Genomic DNA, 15816 nt, shown 5'->3' with positions numbered 1-15816 from the left:
CTTTAATTTTTTCTTCGGTGTCTACACTTACTATGGAATATTTACTTTCAGTATCAGACATGTATTCGTCTACATTTATCAAAGGTTCATGAAAATCTTCAATTAACTGTGAATTTCTTGTCTTATTATTTATTCTTTTTGGACTGTATTTGCTAGATGTTCTATACTTCCACAAGTAAAACATTCTAGTCTATTTTTATAATTTCTCTCGGTCCTATATTTTCTTACATGTCTATTTCTATCTAAATAAGGTTTTCTGGCTGCTGACTTTCTAAGATAATATTTCTTTCTATTATATTGAGGATATTTCTGTTATATTGAGTTCTATACTTTCTATGATTTTTCTTTCTATGATTATCTTTGTCATAACTCTGAGTAGTGTATACCACACTTTTACAAAAAATCATTTCATTTTGTTTTAATTGTTTTTGTATTTGTATATGAATACATTTTTCTTGTAGTATATCCATTATATGTTGTATTCTATGTCCTATTGACCATTTTAGACTAGGGTTTTGTATTACTCTGTCTCTCTTATTCCATCTGTCTTCTATTTCTCTTCCTAAGGCTCCTGGTAATTTGTTAAATAATTATTTTCCTAACTCTTGATCAAAAGCATTTCCACTAATAGTACAATAACAAAAATAATCATTCAATTTTTTTAATATGAAACCAACTACTTATACCTAATTGTTCTAATTTTATTAAAGCATTTCTTTGCAATGCTAATAATCCACTATTTGGGTCTTCTCCTGTAATTAAAGTATGTATCTTATTAGTAAAATTTTATGGATTTTCTCCCATGGATACTAAGAGTTGGAATTTCATTGGGAAATTTTCTTTGCATGCTTCCCATAATGCTTTTGTTGACTCTCCTAAAAATGTCTCTAGATATTTATACACTGTTTCTGCATCCGTGTCATTGTAGGTTTTTATATAGTCTGCTACTACTAGTCCTTTCCAAAGGTCTATTACTGAATTCCACCTCTGTGGATCATGAGCTGCTATATTTAGTATTTTACCTTTATTACCTCCTTCTTGGAGGGTAATAGGCTCTTCTATGGGCATTCTTTTTCCTGATGGTTTTATATTTTCTATGAGTTCTCCTGCTGTTCTAAAAACTCTTCTTCTTGGTACATTTCCTGTACTGGTGTCTACTGTGTATTGTTCACCAGTTGTTCTTTGGAATAGACTAGAACTAGATGCATTAGATTCCATTAATTCTTTTTGACTTATTATTGAATCTCGTTCTATTTCTTCTTCACTTTCTTGTATGTCTTCTAATATTTTATCAAATTCGTCTAATTTCTTTTGGGACGTACTTTCTACTCTATATCCCCAATTATCGGTTCTAAATTCACATATTTTAAAATGGTTTATTGCTTCTTCTAATGTCAAATTTCCTAATTTACATCCTTTACATTTAAAATTTTTATTTTTGTCTTTTTATGGATTTCTTTTGCTCTTTCTATGGCTATATCAACTTCAAAATCTTCTTGTATTAGTTCTATATTCATTAGGTTTGACTCAGTAGTTTCATTTTTGTCTAAAGTACTTTCTTCAATTTGAAGTGGGTTTAAGTTAAATAAATGGGTTAGATTAAATGAGTGAGGTTTAATTTTTAAGTAAATAATATATGTGGCCAATCATAACAAGTCATGTGGCATTTTAAAATTGAAAAAATACCATCAAATTAGGGTGTTAGTTTGAGGGGTATTCTTGAGCCAAAAAAATAGGTTGGGGGTATTTTTGGACCAATAGGTGGATGGAGGATTATTTTTGGACCAATAGGTGGATGAAAGATATTTGTGAACCATTTCCCCTAGGTTCAGGGTATTCTTGGCCCTTTTCCTATTACTTTTTATTGCAATATTAATATTGGTAATTAAGGGGCGTGATTTGTGGATCATGCACCCCATAACTCTAGTATAAACAAAGGTTCTCATTCTATCGTAAGACATCCTTAACAGTTCACATTTATACTTACAAGCAAATTATATTTCTTTTGTCCAATTATTGTATCGAATTCATAGTGTTCTTTAAGGTTGAGTGTTCATCCAAAGTTATCATCACTGATGGAATTCCTTCGAGCTCGTACGACCTAGACTTATTTTATTACATTTTTGTCTTATAATTACTTGTCATTTGCTATTTAATCTCATTGATAACAAATCAATTTACTATTTAATCTCATTGATAGCAAATCAATTTACGTATCCTGTAAATCATTAAACAAATTCAACTATACCTTTTTTAGGATAAACAAATATATTCCAAATAAAGTGAAAAATACTTGAAATTTATGGCCAGTGCCTATTTAGTTAAGTCGAGCCTTGTAGTTTTTTTTTTTCAATTAAAGGATAAAAGAAAACGGGAAAACATTTTTCTTCATACAAAACACACCATAAGAAGAAGACAACGAAGAGTAGCACTGTTGTTAATTGCATTATAAGTAGTGTTAAGTAACATTAAGTATTATTAAATAGCGTTAAATAAATATATAAGAAGTTAAACAAATATAGCAAAGAAAGCTAATTAAATCTATGTTTATATCAATAAGGGTTATGTTGGCATATATAAGATCCTTCCGGACCTCCACCTTAATCAAAGGCCTCGCATTCAAGCCCCTGTACGAAATCATGTTAGTCAGGTCCAATGCTGAATGGAAAACCAAAAAAACCTCTATGAGCCTGTTTGGATGGAATTATATCTATAAGCTGTTTGCAGCTTATAAGTTAAAAAAATAAGTTGGGGTAGTCTAACTTATTTTTTTTTGACTTATAAGCTGTTTTCAGCTTATAAGTTGCTTTAGATAAGCTAAGTCAAATGGGCTCAATTATTTTTTTGAGCTTATTTTAAGCACAAAATGACTTTAAACTGACCAGCCAAACACTCGAAAAAGCTGAAAACAGCTTATAAGCAACTTATAAGCCAATCCAAACGGGCTCTATGTTTATTTTAAACCTATTGGGACCCACCCAAAACATCAATCATTGAAACGTTTGGCCATACATTTGGGACGCCAATTTAGGTTTTGATTTAACATTGATCTTTGTTTATAAAATCTGCTCAAAATTTCAACTTCAAAATGAGGATTTCAAATCTCGCCTATGCCAATTTGAAATGATGCAGTGGAACGAATTCACCACACCCTTATCATCAAGATTCAACCTTTATGTCCCTGACTTCTTGTTTTTTGTTGAATCTTACAGTACTAGGCCTGAAAGAACTGAATCTTTTCAGGCTCAGTGTGTTATGAGGACGATGGAGGCTTATGGGCTGGGGCAGATCTAGGCTAACGGGTATGGGTTGGGGCGGGTTCCCCCGAACCAATAACTTTTGCGTGAACCTTGTATTTATATTGAGAAATCTATTAAATATATAAAAAATATCTGCTGGGAACCCAGTAACAAAGTATTGGTTCAGCGGCAGTAATGGAACCTGCTTAACCTTAGCTTGCCTTCTAGATAGACGAGGGTTCAATTCCCCTTGCCATATCTAAAGAAATCATTTTGTTTAATTTGAGATCGTTTAGAATTCATAAGCTTCAAATTCTGATCCGGCCCTGCTTATGGGGTTAAGAAAGGTAGTTATAGGGTTGAGTTATGGAGAAGTTGGTTCTTGGGTGTTCTGGTGTTAAGAAAGGTTTTGTTGGGTATAGTATGACTAGTTTTGTTGGGTATAGTATGGCTGTTCGATTCCCTGAGGCAGTGGAAAAGTTGGTTCTTGGGTGTTCTGGTGTTTGACTTGAGGAAAAATATATGGAAAATGGGATGTTTCAAGTGAAGATGAGGCTTGTGAGTTGTTATTTGGATATCCATGTTTCAGATATGTTGAAAAAAAGCAAGTTTTGTCTTGTGAGTTGTTATTTTGAACTTGAGAGCTTGCCTTCATCACTTTCCAGTTTCGGGTTTCTGTCAACTTGAGGCATACTCAAACCATGTAGGGGGTTTTATTGCCTCGATCAGGAAAAATATTCACTTTTTTCACCTTCTGGGAGTAGTTTCAATTCAAAGTCAGAGCCATCTGGATCATCAAATTTACCTTCCTTTAGGGCCTTTGAAATGCTTCTTCAAAACCAAACCAATTTAGTCATGATAGTAGCCGAATGCCCGATAACCCACCTACGAATTTGGGTCATTGATGTGCTAATTCAGAGATTCTTACTCATCCTCATGATGTAAGTTTTGATAGTGATCTTGGTGTTGTTGGTGGACTGGATGGACCTCCTCAGAGCTTCGATACCAGATGCAATTGTAATGCGTAATCCTTTGATGCCCTATATTTAGTAAACACAAGAATAAGTTCTATGATTATACTGGCTGCAAATCTAGGACAATACAATAGAAGATATAGTCACCTGACTGTGGCTGTATGCACCTGTTGCTCTACCAGGAATTTGGTCGAGGATCTGGTAAGTTCATAGATTATATTGTTGATAGAGAGGAAATCCTCCTCAGTCTTTTCAATGGTCCATCCAGTCCACCAACAACACCAAGATCACTATCAAAACTTATATCATCACGTGGAAGAGTAAGAATCTATGAATGAGCACATCAATGACCCAAATTATCCGACCTGCTGGATTTGAACCAGCGACCTAAGGATATTTGAAAGGTTTACACCCCACTACAGTCCTCCGCTTTACCAACTGTGCTAAGGTCGGTTGTATGAGCCCTGCTTTATTGATAATATTATAAGGTGATCGATCTTATTGATTCCCAAGAATGTATGTTCTCCATCCACCATTTCACAAATATGAAGTTGAGGGATAAACTTTTGGATTAGTTTTATATGCTCGGGAGTTTCTGGATTTTGGCCTGAAGAATGTTATTAGTTATTTCAAGTGGTTCTGGATTCTGGTAATCATACTTGTATATTCTTTTGCACCATTACTTTTTCTGTATATCTCATGATGTTCTTTCGCACCATTATTTTTTCTGTATACCTTCTGCATTTCATTAACCTAACGCTTGTAGTTCAAGATTTGTTGTCTATCTATCTCTTTGCTACAAACTCTTTTTTTTTTTCCTGTCTTGTTTCAAATGCACAGACAATGCAGTCTCAAGAGCTTGATCAATGTGTATTAGAAGATATTTGTGACGGTTGGATCGTGGTTGTCTTCCTTATATTGCTATATGAAAATCATGAATAGTTGGTTTAAGATGCCTGAAAAGGAAATGGGGAATTACTGGGGCAGCCCATGCTAATGCCTTGAAAATAGTCTGTTTGTTGTTTAATCTTGCCTGTAAATTGGAATCTTGATAACATTATAATGTGGCCTTACTTATTGAGTTCCAAGGATGAATTTCGACTTCCATATATATATAGATATATATATATATATGAAGTTGAGGAAGGAACTTTAAAGTTGTTTCTAAGATGTTTGTTGACTTATATACCTTTTGGCCGGAAGTTAATATTATTTCTTCGACCAGTTCTGGCTCCGAAGAAGCAAAAATTGTCATAATCTATGTGCATTGCCTCCTTCTAGATATTTGCTCTCATGTTGTTCCTTTTGCATCTACTTTTTCTGTAGGCACTCCTTCTCCATACAAGCAGGCATTCTTTCTGCATTTTCACGCCTAAGTATCGATTTAAAGTTCTTGCTGTATGTTTGTCTATATAAGCTCTTTCATTCCCCTCTCACCATCCTGTCCCCACTCTCGCTTTTTCAAATGTTGTATGTAGTATACATTCTTGAAATTTGATAAACGATTGGTATTTCAAGACATTTGTGAGAGTTGGGTGCTTCTTGTTTAGAGCATTGATAAAGAAACTAGTTGTTGTGGGTCTGTAGTTTCTCACTGAAATTTTAAGCGTCTGTCTGGATTAAGAAATTGGAGATTGCAGGGAATCTCACACTATTGAGACAAGAATATATTTTTATAAGCTGCTATTCCCAAAGAAAATGGTACTAAATTCTTTTCAAGGACCACTTGTCAGAGTGATGGTAAATTATATGAAAACCCTTCTCTCCAGATTAGAAATTATAAAAAAGGAGTAACAAGATGGCAGAAGAATTAAAATCCGACCTGCCGGATTTGAACCAGCGACCTAAGGATATCTGATAGGTTCCACAACTACAGTCCTCCGCTCTACCAACTGAGCTAAGGTCGGTCGCTATTGATTCTTTCCAATGCTATAGTTTTGAAAACATTTAAAACATGTTTATCTTGTGTTGTCCCAAGAATGAGTTTCTACTAAAAGCTATAGCTGAATATTACCCACTAGTTTTATGGAGTTGTGCATGACCTTTTAAAGCTGGGGAGCTCATGCTAATGCCTTGAAAATAGTTTGCTTGATCTTGCCTGTATCTTGGAATCTTGATATAATTGTAAAGTGATCTTACTTAGTGAGTTCCAAGAATGAATTTCGACTTCCATCTACCAGTTCAAAACTATGAAGTTGAGAAAAAAGCTCTTAAAGTTGTTTATACGATGTTTGGCGACTTATCTACCTTTTGGCATTGAAGTGTACATTATTTCTTCTTCAAATTCTGCTCTGAAGAAGCCCAAATCATCATAGTCTATGTGCTTGTGTCCTTCTAGTTATTTTCTCTCGTGTTTTATCCTTTTGCCCCACTACTTGTTCTCTAGGCATTCTTCTGCATTCTTTGAACAAACAGCCACTCCACCGATCATTTTCAGTGGGAAAGTAGAATTCTTTTATTAGTGTAAGTAGCGGCGTGGAGTTCTTTCTGTCTGTTTGTCTGTATAAGCTCTTTCCTTCCCCCCCCCCCCCCCCCCCCCCTCTCCTTCCCTTTTTGCTTTCTCAAATATTTTGAAATTTGATAAATGAATGGTATTTTCATAAAAAATAAAAAGATGAATGCTATTTCAAGACATTTGTGACAGTTGGGTGCTTGTATTTTTCTTACGTTAGTACAGTGAAACTACTTGTTGTGGGTCTTTGTTTCTCACTGAAATTTTAAGCCTCTGCCTGGATTAATAAATCGGAGATTGCAGGGAATCTCATAATACTGACACAAATATATTTTGTAAATTTGCTATTGCCAAAAAATAATGGTAATAAATTGTCAGCAGGCCCTCAAACTTGGCCTCAGCTGGTAAGTATACCCTCCAACTTTGGGTGTGCACAAGTAGGCGCCTCAACTTGTATAAAGTTGAACACGTAAACACAAATGCTGACATGGTACATAAATTTTGGAGTTGTCTAGATGATCATTTTGTAAGTTGGAGTGTTCAACTGATAAAGTGGAGACAAGTTGAGGTGCCTACTTTTGCATACCTAAAGTTGGAGAGCATACTTGCCAGCTGAGGCCAAGTTTGAGAGCCTGTTTATGTATTATGCCTTTTTTATAAGATGTTTGGTGACTTATCTATCTTTTGGCTTGAAGTCTAGATTACTTGTTCTACCAGTTCTGGCTCCAAAGAGGCCAAAATTGTCATGATCTACGTGCATTGCATCTATCCTTCTAGTTATTTGTTCTAATGGTGTTCCTTTTGCACCACTACTTGTTCTCTGGGCATTCCTTCTGCATTTTCACGTCTAAGTTTTAGATTTCAAGATCTTGTTGTCTGTTTGTCTATGTAAATTCTTTCCTTTTCTCCACTGCCTTGTTCCCCTTTCTTTATCAAATGTTATATGTAGTTTATATTCTTGAAATTTGATAAATGATTGGTTCAAGAAGTTTGTGACAGTTGCGTGCTTGTTGTTTCCTTACATTGATGAAGAACCTAGTTGTTATGGGTCTAGGTTTCTGACTGAAATTTTAATAAGCCTCTGCCTGGATTAAGAAATTAGAAATTGCAGGGAATCTCACACTACTGATACAAGAATACTTTTATACGTTGCTATTGCCAAAGATAATGGTAATAAATACTTTTCATGCACCTCTTCTCAGAGTATGTTACATGGCACTCTCCTTGTTGACACCTAATTTTGGCTCGACGTGCTTAAAATTAACGTTTTGGGGGGCCCTGATTCGTTAAAGAGCACGAAATACATTTTTACATATTTTTACATTTTTTGACAATTTATTGATGATTATCCTTATTTTAGGAATTTTTTCAATTTATTGTCATTTTACAAGAATCATTATTTTGCACATGTACAGATATGACCATTTTTTTTGTGCAATTAATTGTTTCTTAATTTTATAGCAATACATTTTTTTTATCCTATACATTACTATTTATATTTTATACTTACATTATTATTTATAACTCCGCCTGTGTGAGCTCGCTCACATTGCCGGTCCCAAGCCCGGATAAAGGAGGAGGGTTGCCGAGGGTCAATCGGAAACAGCCTCCCTACCCAGGTAGGGGTAAGGCTGCGTACATCTTACCCTCCCCAGACCCCACTATTGTGGGATTACACTGGGTAGTGACCAAGACTTACATTATTATTTATATATGTATTAATCAACTATATTTTAGTACAGCCCGACAGTATAAAAAAAAATCGGAGTAATTAATTTTTAAACGCAGAGTAAAATTTGATAAAGTCAAGGTCTCATCATTTAAAAAAAAAAAAAAAAAAGTTGATTGAGGTGATGGGTTGGGGACAAAGGGGTATGGCTTCATCATTATTTTTTGGACAAAAAGGAGGGTTTGTTCACATTTTAAGGAAAAGTGGGGGTTGATTTAATCTTGGGATCCAACGCACACTTCCACACACCTACACAGCAAGACAAGGACATTTTCAGATTTTTTTCCCTCTCCTCTAAACCCTAAACATTTTTTTCTTTTTCCCCCTCATTTTTTCTCACCGCCGTCAGCCCTTCACGCCGGAGCTCGGAGCTCCGGCGAACACGAATCGCGAAATCACAACCAGCAACCGAAACCCCGTGCTTCTCCTTCGTCTTCATCACTGCTCCGGTGAGGAGCTTCTAGCTCCGATGAATTGGAGCAGTTAACAATAAGTGTCAAGCTCCCAGTCTGCTCCTTCCCTTCCTCCTCTCTACATCTCTCTTGTCTTCTTCTCCTTCACCGCAACCACGTCGTCGCATCACCATCCACGCCGACGAGCTGGCCCATCCCCGGTGTACTTCGTTAGAGTTCCGACGAGCTCCAACTAAAAAAAAAAACAAATTTCAGTTAATGGTTGACTTGTGGATGAATTCGAAGTAAAGTGCCATAGTTATTTTAAACACTGTCTATAAGGATTGTTCTTCAGTCGTATTTGATGCATGGAATTCATCTTTTGGGAATATGCTTGCTATTTCTGTTGGTGTTGCTCATAATGGCAATTTAGTAAATTATAAAACAACTTAGGGGTGAATTAGAGGATAATGGTTCTATTTTTAATACTAGTAGTGATACTGAGGTGCTTTATGATGTCGATTGATCTGATAAATGGGATCTGATGATGATTTGCTTCTTTCTTGACTTATCTACTTTAATGCATTGAGGAAATCCGACCCATATCTTGACGGGGAGACCCGGTAGGCATCTGTTTGCAAACCGGTATCTTGCAGCCATGGCGTGTGTCGGTTTCTCTTTGCATGCTCATATACAGCTCAAAGTTGAGGTAATCGTGAAAAAAAAAAAAGAAGAGGAATTTTCAGGGTGGTTGACGATCTCCGGTATGCCCATAAATTCGTATTTGCTCTAATCAACAACCCTTTTTAGCTGAAAAATGAAGAAGGGACTATATAGACTCTTTAATTTATCTGCTTCTGCATACTACTAAATTTGATATTTGCAAATAGTACTTTCATGTCCCTTTATATTACAAGGTAGAAATGACACAATAAGATTGCTGCTTTTTAAGAGTTCTGAACCTTAGTGTTTTATTGATGTTGATTGATCTGAAAAATGGGTTGCGCTTGCTGTATATATATTTACTAATATGTCCTTAGTTGGCCATGACACTTGGGAATTGAGATTGTGTTTGCTGTATATACGTCTTTAGCAGAACCCCGAACAGGAAAGGAAGGGTGAATTGAAACCATGGATGCAGAGCAACTTTGATAGTATGCTGGCCGATGAAGAAATTTCCGTCGATTTCCAAGGCCTTCCATGTACAAAGACGGGTTTTTATTTTAAGTTTATTCATTATTTCTTTAATTCATCCGATAGTTATTTATTTTCTTACTAACATTTTTATTAAGTCTTACGCAGGTATCCGGAGTTACTTTTTGAAGATGACACTCAAAAGAAGTTTAAATAGCTTCTTAAATTCTTTGTTTATATTTTCTTTTACATTCTTAAATTATGCAAGCATAAAATATAGTGAAACTTTACTTTTTAGGGTGTAGGTTGGTTGTATTTGTTTATGATCTGCTTAGGTGATTTAAATTTTATGTGTTTTAGACAAATTAATTTTAGGCAGTTATTATTTTTGTAGCTAATATTCTTATAGTTATCATGTTTCGCTAGAGTTTTAATTCAATAGCTTAGCATACTTAAGTGAATAAATAGGGTGATTTGCCTCAATATTTAGGCTTTAGAATGTACTCTCATAATTAATTGATTAGGCGTATATACTTAACTAGTTAAATTAGTTAACTCACTTCGAGTGCAAAATAATTTCATGTCCATTTTCTTTTTATACCTTCGTCACATACCCAAGTTTCTAAATTGCACATAACCTTTTAAAAAAAAAAGTAATTATTATATCACATATGTAAAAAATACATATTGCACGATTATTTATGTGAATAGTCATATTAGTTATTCTTTAGTCTAAATTCTACTAATTTTTGTAAGTAATAATCAAGTCTTTTTACACATCCCTCGAATAGTTAAATTGGTCCAGCCGGGAACCACATTTGTGGATTCTGAAGGATGCCTAACACCTCCCCTTCGGAATAATTTGAACCCTTACCTAAAATCTCACTTATTTTCGTAGACCATGTTAAGCTGCATATATTAATAATTTATAGGTACCCTAGTATACCTTAAATGCTAGGTGGCGACTCTGTACATAATTAATTATTTCAGAGCTCCATAAGTTGTACTTTGTTTAGCCTCGGTAAAAATAAGGTGCAACACTCCTCATCCCCAGATTAAGACAATAATAAATTAGAGATGGCCCAAGAATCAATCCGACCTGCCGGATTCGAACCAGCAATGTAAGGATATCTGAAAGGTATTACACTCCTGACCCCACTACAATCCTCCGCTCTACCAACTGAGCTAAGGTCGATTACTATTGATTCTTTCCAACGCTATAGCTTTGAAAGCCTTAAAACATGTCTATCTTTTTTTGTTCCAAGAATGAGTTTTCACTCAAAGCTATTGCTAAATTATGTTCACCAGTGATATGGAGTTATGCGATGACCTTTCTTAGGATCTTACTTTTGACTCCTATATGGTTTTGGAGATGAGTTTGATGGATATTAACTGTGAGGAAAAAAGAAAAAAGTTTTTTTCATGGATATTGTCTTGTAGGACATGGTAAATGGAAAGATGGACTATAGACTTCTATACAATTAATATAGCATGCAATTTCTCCTCTAGTTTTCTTGAGTGATTAGTGAGATCAATTCTGAGGCTTTCAGTTCCTAGAATTTTCGCAGAAGCTAGATGACGATGCTATCGACATTTAGCAGATTGATCAATTAAACTATCATCCAGTTTCTAATTTACATCTACGGTTGACTTCACATTAGTACGAGAAGTTTGAATATACGTCACAATGGTTCAACCTGAAGTTGGTATTTACGTGTTTTTCTTCTCTTGTTGTCGCAGGTTATGTGCACAGTTAATCATCAAGAAAGAAAGGTGTTGATCGAAGCATTATACATAATAACAGAAAGCTCCCTGATCTTCCTAAGATTACTCACGTTCGTATGAACTATGGTCTCATCTCTTCCACTTAAAGTTCAACAATTATCGGTTGTTATTAGTTCTCTTACAGATGTCCACCTCCTTTTAGCCAGCCCACATTGATAATACGGGGAGAATATGATCAGATATTCCCACTGGAATTGACTCACAGATTAAAAAGGTCAATCTTACAAAACTACACTAGCTCATTTCCTTATTTGTTTCAAAGCTCTCTCCCTTCGATCTCCTCCAGTTTACAGGAATTAAACTACTAGCTCAGTGTTTTGTCTGAACTTGCTTTGATGGTGCAGGCATTTAGGCGAGAACGCCCAACTCATGATAATAAAGGATGCTGGCATGCAATTAATTTGGAGAAACCGAAGGAGCTGTACAAACACTTGAGTTCATTCCTTATTGGTTCTTGCCCTCATACTAAGCAGGACGGTAATGGCAATAGCCACAAGCAAGTTTAAAAGAGCTGAGAAGACATTCCATTGGAGGAATTTTCTGGTAATTTGGCTGAATCTCTTGGCTACCTAAATCGATTTTTTTTTTTTGAGACTAAGATAAGTACTGATTACATTATTTGATGTAGATTAAGTTGTTGATTGTTGTTGGAAAGCATAGAAGTCTACCGTAAAGTTCTTTTCTCCCAAATTCATGCCTATAAATTTTTTGATTAAATGTTCTTGAATGATAATGTGAGTTTAATTAGAGCAAGTAAGCTCACAATATCCATGATTGTTGAGTTAATATCAGATTTGCCCTTGTACTCTGACAAATAGCTATATTTGTCCTTTGTTATATTTCATTTTGATATATTTGCCCTTGTTATCCAACTTCAGGGCCATATTTGCCCCTGGTACTCTAGTCGGGTTATATTTACCCTTCGTTCATTAAATCCTCTTGTCCTTACCTTTATTTTCCTACTGCGCCTACGTGGGATTCCGAGTCCCGAGCCACCCATTAAACCCGAACCTGTAATAAAAATAAACTCAACTACCCCCAGTTGTCTTCTTCGCCACACTCCAATGAAATTAATCAAGGTCCAGCGGGTTCGAGAGGTCCGGTTTTTCTTCTTCACTTTCTCTCATATTGAATCATGCTGTAATAGTGCATCCATGCTTAATGGAAATGCCATTGTGTTCAGCTTTTAATTGGTGTGGGTGCTTTTCATGTATGGTCGACTTTTATTGTATTTAACTAGTTTTGTTCATGAAACAATTTGAGGGTTTACTTGGGGTCTTGTTCAACCAGTAAAGTTGTTTCTAATTTCGTATATAAAGCTTGTTGACTGGGTTTCATTCTTATTTCAGTAGCTGGTTTATGTTCCTTTCAAAGCAAGTGATAGGCTAGAGTGTATTAATTTGGTGGTATGGGTTGTGAATTTAACATCTGGTTTAGGCTTTAAGTGCAATCTGAGAATATGGCGTGGACCAGAAAACTGGGGGCTGTTGGGTTTTATATTTAATGGGTGGGTCGGGTTTAATTGTGATCAGATTTAAATTGGGAGAAAAAAAAATTCACGTAGGAAAATAAAGGTGAGACAAGGGAATTTGATGGACGGAGGCTAAATGTGGCCCGAAAATGAAGTGCAGGGTCAAATATGTCCCTAAAGTTGGATGATAAGGGCAAATATATCAAAAAAAAAAAATTGCAAATCTAACCCTTTATCGTTTTTTAAGCTTTCAGATCCATGTCTCCATAGTCACGGTTATTGATGAAATTATGTAGGTTTGAAGTTTTCTTTATACTTGCAATGAAATTAAATGTGTAAACACTTGATTTTTTTTATTGCTTTAAAGTGAAGAACGCTATGATGTACTTTAGTGATGTACCTATGGTAAAGTTAAAATCTTGAAGATTTAATTCAAACTTTAATGAAATTGTAATCGTACGAGGAGTTACGAGTAATCATACAAAAGGGTTGCTAATATTGCCATAACGAGACACATAAAATTTGACGGCCGTATAAAGGGTTACATAGCTGGGCGTAAGAAAAGTCCACTCGACTAGAATGACCCAAGAGAAAGTCAATAGAAAGAACTAATGGACTAAGCTATAAGTTTCAGTAATTGTTTTTCTGTTTCACTGTTGTGCGATACTTTACGATGAATTATGACTTCATCTCTTATCCCTTTATTAACCACAAGTTTTTATTTGAAATCTCGTTCTGACTTTAGTGAGGAGGATATTGAGACTCACTGAGTACCACTAGTAGTGTATTGACGTTCTCCTTGTGAAACTTACATCTTAAGCAATTCACTGGATCCAAATAAAATTTAAATTTTCTAAACCTTGTTTTCAGTGATTCCACTCTTTTTATTTTACCCTTCTATGTTTCACTAAACTAAATCATGTTATACTCAAACGTTAATTTATTTTTTATTTTATTAACATAACTTCGACGAAAAAGTAATATAGTATAGACACACACAAAAAAACAAAGAAGAAAAAGGTGAGCACTACTATTATGCTACCTTAACTTATACACAAATTGAATACCAAAAATACCTTTTTCTATGTGCGAATCTTGATATATGGTCTCAAACGCTACATAGACTTTTTGTTTAGCAACATTTAATTTTGTTTTTCACATTGCAACTCTTTATGTTTCTTTCTAATCTTATTAATTGCCGTATTAATTAGAAATTCACACAGTCCCTATAGAAAATGAGAAATAAATCAATTGAAAGATGGGTATTACCATATATTATATTATTAAGATAACATTTGGTTCAAACAATGACATCAAAATCAACAATAACAGTTGAATATAAATGATATAATGCAATTTATCACATGTTTTATTTCTAAAACATGAATATATATCTTAAACTCCAATTAATTAACAATCATGCTAACAATTGCATAAACGAACTTGGCTTCCAGGTGGCCGTCACTCTCTCACAAATTGCATTTGGATCTTTTGACTTGAAATTGTCAAAATAATTTTGTTAACAACACTGTGTATCATAAAGTTTGCTACCACATGTGCCCAAATTAGTCATGCACTACCCATTTGGAATTACATCTTTGCTTGCTAGCAACATTGAACCTATCTATATGAAAAATAAATGGTAAATATTAAATAAGCATGACACAATTTTTTTTATATGTACAAGGTTCCTCGAATGTATAATCTAACTACTGTTATTATATCAAGCGATTATTAGAATTCAATTACTGTTCCTGAGATGTTACGTTAAAAATCAGACCGACTTAAGAGACATAAGGTTAAAAGATACATATACAGTTAAACCTCTCTATAACAGCATCGTTGGGTCCGAAATATTGTGATTGTTATAGAGAATAGCTGTTATACATCTATAACAGCACAAACATCTAAATAATATTTTGTTGTTATAGGCGAAAATGATGCACAAAATATAATTTTTTATTTTTAATTGTCAAATTTTATGGTTAATCACACTTTGGATAATGCATGAATCTTTTAATAATGAAAAAATATATATTCATATGAAATTTTTTGTCATAAAAAATGTATTAAAGGATCAAATATTTGGTCAAAATCTTTATACTTATTATTGGTAATCATAGATATTTTATTTTTATAAAGATGGCTAATTATTACATTACCAAAAAAAGAAATAATTGTTATATGGGTAATAATTTTACAAAGAGCGTACTGTTATAAAGTTGGCTAATGTTGTTATAGGTAAAATGCTGTTATAGAGAAGTAAAATATAACATAAAAAATCCGTTCCAAAAAACTTGGCTATTATAGAGAAATATTGTTATATGCGGATGCTGTTATAGAGAGGTCTGATTGTACGTAGAGTACTTGTTGCAACAATGAGGAGCAATATGCATAAAGTGGTCGAGGAATTGATCATTCTGCCTACGAGGAAATGTGTCAAATTGATATTTTACAATTAGATTATAAAAGTATGTTGCACAAATTATTCGTGTAGGGCTATAAATAGAGTGCACAATCTTTGAAGTTTGAATTATTTTTTCTAACTTTAGGTTAGAAATATGTTTTGGTTATGTAATTTCAGTAAAATGGAAAGAATATGATGCGTTTCCTTAATATATTTTGGTGAATGATTAAATT

General features: G+C 34.4%; 3 non-coding genes and 1 pseudogene across 3 annotated transcripts; 1 reads left to right on the top strand and 3 right to left on the bottom strand.

Annotated features, from left to right (window-relative positions):
• Nucleotides 1-2965: 2965 nt before the first annotated feature.
• On the top strand, nucleotides 2966-12559 carry LOC132612108 (uncharacterized; annotated as a pseudogene).
• On the bottom strand, nucleotides 4573-4666 carry TRNAY-GUA (transfer RNA tyrosine (anticodon GUA)). The gene is made up of 2 exons: nucleotides 4630-4666; nucleotides 4573-4608 (listed from the first exon to the last, which is right to left on the bottom strand). It is a non-coding gene; the product is annotated as a tRNA-Tyr (tRNA).
• Nucleotides 6030-6120, bottom strand: TRNAY-GUA (transfer RNA tyrosine (anticodon GUA)). The gene is given in 2 exon segments: nucleotides 6030-6065; nucleotides 6084-6120. It is a non-coding gene; the product is annotated as a tRNA-Tyr (tRNA).
• On the bottom strand, nucleotides 11014-11115 carry TRNAY-GUA (transfer RNA tyrosine (anticodon GUA)). Its single transcript has 2 exons — nucleotides 11079-11115; nucleotides 11014-11049 (listed from the first exon to the last, which is right to left on the bottom strand). It is a non-coding gene; the product is annotated as a tRNA-Tyr (tRNA).
• Nucleotides 12560-15816: the final 3257 nt, after the last annotated feature.

Source organism: Lycium barbarum, chromosome 9 (assembly GCF_019175385.1).
Source record: "Lycium barbarum isolate Lr01 chromosome 9, ASM1917538v2, whole genome shotgun sequence".
Lineage (NCBI taxonomy): Eukaryota > Viridiplantae > Streptophyta > Magnoliopsida > Solanales > Solanaceae > Lycium > Lycium barbarum.
Note: the sequence above shows the minus strand (reverse complement) of the source record. Positions and strands in the feature narration are given on the sequence as shown.